Source organism: Rutidosis leptorrhynchoides, chromosome 6, assembly GCF_046630445.1.
Source record: "Rutidosis leptorrhynchoides isolate AG116_Rl617_1_P2 chromosome 6, CSIRO_AGI_Rlap_v1, whole genome shotgun sequence".
In the NCBI taxonomy this organism is placed as follows: Eukaryota; Viridiplantae; Streptophyta; class Magnoliopsida; order Asterales; family Asteraceae; genus Rutidosis; species Rutidosis leptorrhynchoides.
The window spans coordinates 62,788,399-62,797,010 of record NC_092338.1 but is presented as its reverse complement, the minus strand read 5'-3'; positions in this window follow the sequence as shown (position 1 = coordinate 62,797,010).

Sequence of the window (8,612 nt, the reverse complement as noted above, 5' to 3'; positions counted from 1 at the left end):
CTATAAGTGTAGCTAACATTTCAGCTTCATCAATTGGTTCATTACCTTCTCCTAAAGAACATTCTCCTGTTCCTTGTAATTCTGGAAATTCTTCTAATAATTCTGCATGTGCATCTATAGTTTGAATATAATAACATGTATCATCTGCAGATTGTGGTTGTTGCATTGCTCTATCAACTGAAAAGGTAACACTCTCATCCTCTATACTTAGGGTCAGTTTCTTACCGAACACGTCTATCATTGCTTTAGCCGTGTTTAAGAATGGTCTTCCTAATATGAGAGGAACTTGAGAATCTTCTTCCATGTCCAAAACAACAAAATCTACTGGAAATACTAAAGTACCAACTTTAACTAGCATGTTCTCCATTATCCCTCTAGGATATTTTATTGATCTATCGGCTAGTTGTATGCTTATTCTGGTTGGTTTCAATTCTCCAAGGTCTAGTTTAGCGTATAGTGAATACGGCATTAGATTTATACTAGCACCTAAGTCTGCCAATGCTTCTATTGAACTAAGACTACCCAGAAAACATGGAATTGTGAAACTTCCTGGATCAGATAGTTTTTCTGGTATCTTATTCAACAGCACTGCTGAACAATTAGCATTCATAGTAACAGCCGAGAGTTCTTCCATTTTCTTTCTATTTGAGATTAGATCTTTCAAGAATTTGGCATATCTAGGCATTCCTGAAATCACATCAATGAAAGGAAGATTTACATTTATCTGTTTAAACATATCCAAGAATTTGGATTGCTCGGCTTCAAGTTTTTCTTTCTTCATTTTACTTGGGTAAGGAAGTGGTGGTTGGTATGGTTAAACATAAGGTTTATCCTTAACTGTGTTATCTTCATTAACCTTTTCAACTACCGGTTCTTTTTCCTTATCTTGATCAGGTTGTGGTTCTTGTGGAGTAGGAATAGTTTCATCAGAAGTTACAGGTATTTCAGGTGGTTTAAGTGTTGTACCACTTCTTGTGGTAATAGCTTTAGCTGTTTCATTCCGGGGGTTAGCATTTGTATCGCTTGGTAGACTTCCCGGTTTTCTTTCACCTATTAACCTTGCTAGGTTACTTACTTCTTGTTCCAGATTTTGAATAGAAGCTTGTTGATTTCTAAATGCTTGAGCATTTTGTTCATTGGTTTGTTTTTTAGATGTGAAAAACTGCGTTTGAGTTTCAACTAGCTTTGTCATCATATCTTCTAAATTCGGCTTTTTATCATCGGTTTGTTGTGGTGGTTTGTTTTGAAAATTCGGTCTTTGCTGATTGTAAGTATTATTGGATACTTGTTGATTGCTAGGACCTTGTTGGTTATTGTATGGAATATTTCGGTTATAATTCTGGTTTTGATTGTAAATCGGTCTTGGCGGTTGATAATTATTCTGATAATTATTTCCAGGCCTTTGGTTTATGTATGAAATATTCTCTCTTTGTTCCATTGTTAATTTAATACTGAGACAATCTTTTGTCAAATGTGGTCCTCCACACTGCTCACAACTAATTCGTATAGCATGAATATCTTTAGTCATCTTTTCCATTCGTCTCTCGAAAGCATCTATCTTTGCCGAAATGGAATCTAAGTCATGGCTAGAATCGGCTCTAGCTGCTTTAGATGATCTAATGATATCTTTTTCTTGGTGCCACTCATGTGAGTGGGAAGCAGTGTTATCAATAATTTTGTAAGCATCAGTTTCGGTTTTCTTCATAATAGAACCACCAGCTGCTATATCTATGTCTTTTCTTGTAGTGATGTCGCATCCTCGGTAGAATATTTGTACTATTTGACAGGTGTCTAAACCATGTTGCGGACATCCTCTTAATAACTTTCCATATCTTGTCCACGCCTCATATAGAGTTTCATTTGGTTTTTGTGTGAACGTAACAATTTCTGCTTGAAGTCTTACTGCTTTAGATGCAGGAAAGAATTGTTTAAGAAATTTGTCAACTAAAACATCCCATGTATCGATCGCCCCTTCAGGTAACGATTCCAACCAATCTTTGGCTTCTCCCTTTAAAGTCCAGGGAAATAACATGAGATATATCTGTTCATCCTCCACTTCTCGTATTTTAAATAGTGTGCAGATCCTATTAAAGGTACGTAGATGTTCATTTGGATCTTCCTTCGGCGCACCACTAAATTGGCATTGATTAGTCACCATGTGTAGAATTTGTCCTTTGATTTCATAATCTGGCGCATTAATGTCTGGATGAGTAATTGCGTGACCTTGGCCAGTGCGTTTAGCTCTCATTCGGTCTTCCATACTTAAAGGTTCCAGATTCTCCATAATTGAATTTGTTGAATCGGAATCACTAGATGATTCTGATTTAATGGTTCGATCCTCAACAATCTCTGTTTGAATGATTGGTGGTTCCGGAGGAAAGTTTAATGGTTCAGGATCTACGAACCGTTCCTGAATATTTTCTGGATTCTCAATTGTGAGGTCGGGTTCAAAAAATGGATTATCGGAAATTTGAACTGAAGTACTTGGTCTACTGGATGATGATTCTAAAGAAAAATCAACGGCGGTTATATTTGTTAAACGATGTCTTGATCGAGTTACAGGTGGTGAACGTACAAAAGGTGATGAACGTCTTGCTCGGTGCATTCACTGAATATCCTATTAGTTTTTAAAAGGAAAGAAAAATTATAATAAGTTATCCAATCAATAGACTTTTCTGATTTTGCCCACGTTTCGAATAGCCAAAAGATGCAGCAGAGGGGCAGGATTCGTTTGGTCTCAATATAATTGAGGACTGTTTGGCTCCAATAACCCGGTCCACGTACAAATCCAACTATTACTACGAACCAGAAAATTTTGATGTCTATTAATTTAACCACTTAAAATAAATTTTCGTAATTTTAAGAAATTTAGATAAGAAGTAGAAAAAATTCTAAGTCCTAAAAACTAGAATAGCGAGAAATAAGAGAGAAAAAGAGTTCGTCGAAAAAGGTCGAAAAAGAAAAAATGGTTGAAAAATAAAAGGTGACGGAAAAAATAAAAGAAACTTATAAAAACTTAAAAATACTTAACTAATTTAACCTTATTACTACAACTAACTTAAAATTATAATCGCAAATTGAAATTACTAATTGGAATGATAATTGATACATAGTAAAAGGTCTAAAAATATTAAAGCTTACAGGAAAAACTAAATCCCAAATGGAAATAACTTAAAAAGAAACTAAAATTTAAAAAGGCGTCGCAAAATTCTAAAGCACCTAAATCTTAGTCTAAAGAAAAAGCACTTAAGGAATTCTACGACAAAGCCTAAAAATATAGGAGTAAAAATAACTATAGCAAAAACTAAGTTTAAAATTAAATATGAGCTAAAAAATACAAATTTTACGCTACAACGATTAAAAAGGGACAAAATATAAAAATATATAAAAAGTTGTAAAAAGTACAATTTTTATAAAAATATTATTTTTATATTATTTATTTAATAAAACTACAAATTTTACAATTTTATTAAAACTAATTTAACTAAAATACATAAATAAAAAGTAAAAGTAAAATTAAAACTAATAATAATAATAATAATAATTATAATTAGGTTAAATAATAATTATAATTAATAATATCCCGTAATTAATGCTCGATTAGGGCTTCCTTGTCGCCTGTCAGAAACCCTCCGCGAGTCGCGGCAATTAAAGAAGAAAACCCCGCGAGTCGCGGGGTTCAGAAATTCTGTTGACAGGTTTGAAATTTTTACGCGTTTTCTTTATTTTTTTTTTTTTTTTATTTTATGTTTTCTGTTTTTTTTTTATATAAATAAAAGATGTTTAATAAAATTTATATTTTTATAAACTAAAATAGAAATAAAGAAACTTATAAAACTTAAATATTTAACAAAATCTTAAAAATACTAATATTTTTGTTTTTCTTTTTATATTTTTGAATAATTAAAACGTATTTTTACAAAAGCGAATTTTAATAAAAGTAAACTAAAAAATCTTTTTTTTTTTATATTAGCGTTACGCTTCCGGCGTTTAAGAGTGATTCCCCGGTAGCGGCGCCAAAAATACTTGATGTGAAGCGAGGTGTATATAAAATAGTTATTATTTTACTAGGAAAAACTATTAAATACGATACAATTTTACACAAGATATTTATTTATTTATAGAATGGATATACTTAAACCTTGCTACAACACTTATAGGCAGTGTACCTAATCGTACAGTAGTGTAGTTTTTAGTAAGTCCGGTTCGTTCCACAGGGAAATCTTTGAACAAAGCTCAACGCTATATTAGTTTACTTTTATAAAAATACAAATATATATATAAGTAATATTATTATTATAAAGGGGGGTTTTTACCGTTTAATGACCGGTTTGTCGATTTTAAAACTTTAGTCGCAGTTAAAACCTAATGTAAAATATAAAATAAATACAAGACTTAAATTAAAGCGTAAAGTAAATAACGATAATGAAATTGCGAATAATAAAAATGCGATAAAATAAAATTGCGATAATTAAAAAGTACGATAATTAAAAGTGCAATTAAATATAAAATAAAGGAAATTAAATATGAAATAAAAGAATTATGCTTATTTAAACTTCCGTAATCATGATGTTTGACGTGTTGATTTTAGTTTTATGCCCATGGGTTAATTGTCCTTTGTCCTGGATTATTCAATATGTCCGTCTGGTTTTTGTCCATAACAGTCCATCAGTCATAAATATAAATTGCAAGTGTCCTTGTCAAATTATTATTATACCCGAAGTTAAATATTCCAACTAATTGGGGATTCGAATTGTAACAAGGTTTTAATACTTTGTTTAATGATTACACCAGGTTATCGACTGCGTGTAAACCAAGGTTTTACTACTTTGTTAACAATTACACCAATTACCCTTGAATGTAATTTCACCCCTGTTTTAATTATTCTAGTGGCTATTAATCCATTCTCGTGTCCGGTTAAATGAACGATTATTCGTACATATAAATACTCCGCCCATCGTGTCCGATTGAGTGTATATGGTAGTTTATAGGGACGCCCAATTGTAAATCTTTATATTAACATTAACAAACTTTCATTTAGTTAAACAAATATAAAGCCCATTAATAGCCCATAGTCTAATTTCCACAAGTATCGTTCTTTTGTCCAAACCCCAATTATGGTACAAAGCCCAATTACCCAATTTTAGTAATTAGCCCAACATCATGATTACTTCGTTTTAAATAAGCATAATAATAACTTAGCTACGAGACATTAATATAAAAAGGTTGAACATAACTTACAATGATTAAAAATAGCGTAGCGTTACACGGACAGAATTTCGACTTACACCCTTACAACATTCGCTAACATACCCTTATTATTAGAATTAAAATTAAAATTAAAATATAAATTATATATATATATATAAGTTTTACGTATGAAGAGGAAGAAAAAAAGATATGAAATTTGATCAGAATTCGGTTGGCTTTATAGCCAGAGTTGAAAATTGGGGCTCCGCGACTCGCGGCAAAATGCCCTTAAAACTCCGCGAGTCGCGGAGATGTATTTACAGCTCACACCCTTGGAGTTTCTTGCTGCCGACGGTTTTTAATATATATATATAATATATATATAATTAATATAATTAATTATATATTATATTATATTTATATACATAGTTAACTTGTAATTTTTAGTCCGTTGCGTCGAGCGTTAAGAGTTGACTCTGGTCCCGGTTCCGGATTTTCGAACGTCCTCGCGTACAATTTAATATCTTGTACTTTGCTTTTTGAATCTTGTACTCTTATGATTTCGAGACGTTTCTTATCAATAATTGGAACCTTTTTGATTGTCTTTTGTTCTTTTGAGCTTTTTGGTCGTTTGCGTCTTCAAATCGTCGAATCTGTCTTCTGTCTTCACCTTTTATTATTTAAACGAATATCACTTGTAAATAGAACAATTGCAACTAAAAGCTTGTCTTTCTTGAGGAATAATGCTATGAAATATATATTCGTTTTTAGCATTATCAGTACACAACAGGGTAAAACAGCGCATTTTCAAAGACTGGCATTAAGTTCAGCAAAAGCTACTAATTTTGACGACAAAACGAAAAACAAATGTGATCTAACAACAAGACGGAATGAACAAATAATGTGCACCATTTATCATTCAACAAACAAACGCCAATATGTTTGGAAACTTTGGTAAAATTTAATCATTTTTCTACGCTAATCACCCTCAATAATTTAAATTGTTACTGATTTCTTGCAAATGAGGGCATTGCAAGATCTTAAGTGTGGGAAGGGGTTAAATTCTTTCGAATTTTTAAATTTTTTTTACTTATACACTTGATTACCATTAAAAATACTAGTAACGCAGTAGTTGTATTAGAATCTAGTGCTCTCTGGTAATAAAGAACAGCCCTAGTCTTATATACTGACTACCCAATTCTAGTAAAAAATTTTAAAATTTTCAATTAAATGAATTCAAAATTATGTTTATATATATTTATGAACGATAAAACTATGTGTTAACACCGAAATTATTGTTACCTTGGAAAGGACATAAATTGAGAAACAACCCAAAACGCTTGAATTCATTTAAAATGAAATAGAGGAGAATAAAAAGGCAAAGAAAGGAAAATAAAAGCCAAGTGTGGGAAAAATTACCAAGTTATTTAGAACATATATCACATATTTTTGTATGGTACAAATTGAAGATACTTTTGTTTTGGACAAAATTAACTGTTTTACCCGGTAAATTGTAATATATTTGAAAGAAAGATGGATCTACACGATGAATCAATTCCATCATTAAAAGGAAGTAAAGTCTTCCGAAAAAGACACGCGCTTCTTGATTTAGGTCAGGAAGTTGTCATCCAGACCAGTTGTAGAGTCTACGAAAAACCTTGAAAAGTTTTCTCGAAAATCAGCTGGAAATCCACGGACCTCAGCATCAAACAGGGTCGCCAAGTGGTCAGACTTATCCTAACCATGAGAGGATCTGTCTCGTACAATGGGGGGCACCGTGAAAATTAGCTTATAAGATTAATGAATCAGATCCCCAGAAAGGATAATCTCCTTAAAGATCAAAAATCAGTTTGTAAGACTGATATTACTCAATCCTTGAGATTGACTTTTAAAGATTGAGAATTACAAACTCATGGAATTCGATGATATCTAAACTCGAGCTTGAACGAGAAAATATTTTGATCAAAATTACAAACCGATTTGTTTTCTGAAAACCCATTTTTAATGCGTTCATTACCATTGAACGTAAAATCCTAGGAATTCACCTGGAATTCATTAGGTCACCTGAACCAAATCGGGTGTCAACCGTAAGAACGGTGGTTGCATAGCATGGTCAAAGACAGGACCTTGTGCCAGACCAAAAAACTATAGGGTGATCTTTACTATTGCTCCTACAAATGATAGTGATTGCATCCGACACTTTATAGACCATAATTAAAAGCATGTCACGGGATATTGCCTTAACAGTTGCTTGTTCAACGCTTTCCTTTACAACCGGACGGTAGTTTACCGAAAGGTAATATACGGAACAAGTATACTGGACGTGTTGCTTTCCCAATACAAGGATAGCAAGTGGGTGACACAAAACCACAAGTTTTTAGCTAAAATTTTCAAATCTGAAACCCACCAAACCCACAAAAACAATTTGCAAACACCGGTGAAGGGTTATTCCGGAAAACTTATCTAGGGTAAAAGCTAGATTGAATTTTCAAAAGATCAAATGTTTTCATAAAGATCCAATTTCCTTAAGGATCTAAATTTTCATAGTCATGTGGGACTGTAAACCACAAAGTTACTATCATTGTTCATACCGCCATATAAAAATCACTGATGTATAAAGTGTGAAGAATAAAGAAGTGATTCTAGTATTTTTATTTCAACACTATATTGCTTGAGGACAAGCAACACTCAAGTGTGGGAATATTTGATAATGCTAAAAACAAACATATATTTCATAGCATTATCCCTCAAGAAAGACAAGCTTTTAGTTGCAATTGTTCTATTTAAAAGTGATATTCGTTTAAATAATAAAAGGGGAAGACAAAAGACAGATTCAACGAATTGAAGACGAAAACGACCAAAAAGCTCAAAAGTACAAAGTACAATCAAAGTGGTTCAAATTATTGATGAGAAACGTCTATAAATTACAAGAGTACGAGCCGCAAAACGCAAAGTACAAGATATTAAATAGTACGAAAGGACGTTCAAAAATTCGGAACCGGGACCAGAGTCAACTCTCAACGCGCAATACAACGGACTAAAAATTACAAGTCAACTATGCACATGAATATAATATAATATATAATTAATTCTTAAAAATTATATATATTATATTATATATTAAAACCGTCGGCAAACAAGAAAACAAATTATGTGAGCTGGATTCCTGCTCCATGCGATCGCATGGCCTGGAGTCTTAATTCTCATGCGATCGCATGGCCTACTTTTTCTGGTCACATTCCTATAAAAGGCAGTCTGGTGCTCGAGTTCTATATACCATCTATCCATCTCTATCTCTCTGATATATATATATATATATATATATATATATATATATATATATATATATATATATATATATTAATTTTAATTTAATAATAATAATAAGGGTATGTTAGCGAATGTTGTAAGTGTGTAAATCG